The following is a 3020-nucleotide window of genomic DNA, read 5'->3' as shown; positions in this document are numbered from 1 at the left end:
AAACGATTGATTTTAAAAGGGCTTTAAGATGTACTTGAATTTAAGATTTCTCACGAAATCCGTTTTAAAGTCAAAATTAAATGGCCTGATTGAATTGGCTAGTTTTAGAAAGGCTTTTAAAGAGTATTTGAAATAGGAGTTCAAATGCTGCTCTGTTTGAAAGATATTTTTAGAACGTTTTATCTTAACTGAAATTAAGAAAAGCTTTAAGAAATTTAGTGATTCACTTATTTGAAATTATTGTTACAAATTATGAAAATATTCTTTCTTATATTAAAAAAAAAAAATGTTCCGCAAATTTTAAGAAACCCCAGTAAGTACAAGTTAAAGTTTAAGTTACAGTGGCGGCCTCATAGGAGGGTCGTCACACTTCTCCTGCTACTGCAAACAATTCTGTGACTCTTGGTGATTCAGGTAACAATGTTTTTTATCAGCCCCACTCTAAACAAGAGACTTCCCATGGTTGGATTGTCGATTCAGGGGCAACCGATCATATGACATTTGACCCGGAAGATTTTGTCGAATTAACTCAACCAAAACGGACGAGCATTGCCAATGCTAATGGAGTGATATATCCTGTTACAGGGGCTGGAAGAGTGGCTCTTTCACCATCTTTCTCATTACCAAATACTTTATTAGTTCCATCTCTTTCGAGTAGACTATTATCTGTAGGCCATGCTACTGAGGATCTAAATTGTTGTGCACTAATTTATCCGAGTTTCTGTTTGTTCCAGGATATTCTCACCAAGGAGATTATTGGTCGTGGTACTAAAAGAGAGGGGCTATATTACATGGATGATTTCAGCTTCAGCAGAGCAAATACTACGCATCACACTAATGACAAAAAATGACAGGTTTGGTTGTGGCATCGTCGACTAGGACATCCATCTTTTTCTTACTTAAAGCATTCGTTTCCAAGTTTGTTTTCCAATTTACATGAGTCCGAGTTTAGGTGTGAAACATGTATTCTAGCAAAGAGTCATCGAGTACCTTACCCAATAAAGTTGAAAAAATGTGAGACCCCATTTACATTAGTTCACTCGGACGTTTGGGGCGCTGCTCCCATTGTAATATCTTCAGGTATTAGATGGTTTGTGACTTTTGTAGATGATTGTACACGTATGACTTGGCTTTATTTGATGAAGAATAAGAATGAGGTGTTTGGAATTTTTCGTTTTTTCCATAATATGATCAAGACACAATTCTCTGCTAAACTTCAGATTCTTCGATCTGATAATGGTGGAGAATATAACAACAATGAGTTACGAGAATATTTTCAAGCACATGGTCTTTATCATGAGACCACTTGCTCTCAAACACCACAACAAAATGGTGTTGCGGAGCAAAAAAATAGACATATCCTCGAAACAACTCGAGCACTTTTAACAGCGGCACATGCACCCCGACGCTATTGGACAGATGTAGTTGTTACTGCAGTTTATTTGATGAATCGAATGCCATCCCGAGTCTTGAACTTTGAAACGCCACTACAAGCTCTTGCTCATTATGTACCGTTGCCTTCCATCTTAATGCTTCCGCCACGAATATTTGGATGTGTTGCCTATGTTCACCTTCATAAAAACCAACGAACAAAACTCGATCCATGTGTTGTTCGTTGCATTTTTCTAGGATACGGAGCTCATCAGAAAGGGTATCGGTGCTATGATCCAACTAGAAGGCATCTTTATACCACGATGGATGTCACTTTTCTCGAATCAGAACCTTTCTTCCCAAAACCAGATACTCATTCTTCTCTTCAGGGGGAGCTACTAGGTGAAGAGCCGAATGTGTATAATTGGGAAAACTGGCCAGGGTTTCAAGATATTAATATGGAGCATCGACATGATGACGTTCAAGGTGATCTAATTGGAACTCAACATGAGGCAATCCAGCCAAAGGCTCCTATAAGACCGATGACGATCACGCCAGGACATGGAGAAGAAATGATGATGCCGAGAATGAGCAAGAGCAGCCCATCCCTCATCTTTTAGTACCAAACGACCACTCTCATGAGAATACTCCTAAGGTACCATCTTTAAACTCTTCTCCTAGTAATACTATAGACGATTCTGTTGGATATAGATTACCTTTCAGGCACAACCGTGGTAAGCCACCAAATCGATACTCACCAGACCATGAAGGAAAGCAGTCGATGTATCCAATTACCAACCACGTCTCTGTTGGGAATAGTGTCCTAGAAGCATGAGATGTAATAGGATATTTATTATTTAATTAATAAAATAGTTTATTCATCATTTTATGTGCATATATTTATGAATATTTTATGAATATCAAATGAAAATTTCATGATTGTTTATGTAACCTTAAACATAGTATATAAGTGTTATATACTAGAGGATAGTGTTTAAGGATAATAATCAAAAACGTTGTTCATGATGAATTTAATTAAAGTTTGGAATCTTTAATTAAAACATTATTAATACATGTCATTCCCATTTAGAATGGAACGGTGTTATCCGCACTGTTAATATGGCGAGATATTGAATGAGTGTATTTCGCATAATAAGATTATGTGGAATAAGGACACAGACACAATATGAATTTCTAATAATTTCTGTTAAGCATAGAAATTCTGATTGAGTCTGCCGATGGTCATATATAGGATGATCTTAATCCTGAGTTCTTAACAAACTCCTATTTATGGATTTATGTCTTTTGATTTACTCGGTACGGATTCTGAGACCCTGAATCCTATTCCTTGTATTTTGGAGACATAATGAAATAGGTAGCTGGGAATGTTATTATACGAGATGGAATTCATTCCTTCTTGAGAAAGAAGTAGATAAATAATTATCTTGAGTGTTGATTCGGTACTTGGATTAGTAAAAGCGCTCTAGTTCATGAATGTGTTTTATGAACCACTATCCATTAGAGAATCAATGGTACTCAAGAATGCATATATAATTAGAGAGGTTAACGGATTCTACATGACTCTAATTATGAATTATTTATGGAGGATTGATCTATATGTAATGACTATATCAAATAGACACTTCGCA

Source organism: Morus notabilis, unplaced genomic scaffold (genome assembly GCF_000414095.1).
Source record: "Morus notabilis unplaced genomic scaffold, ASM41409v2 Scaffold936, whole genome shotgun sequence".
Lineage (NCBI taxonomy): Eukaryota > Viridiplantae > Streptophyta > Magnoliopsida > Rosales > Moraceae > Morus > Morus notabilis.
This window is presented reverse-complemented; position numbering follows the sequence as displayed.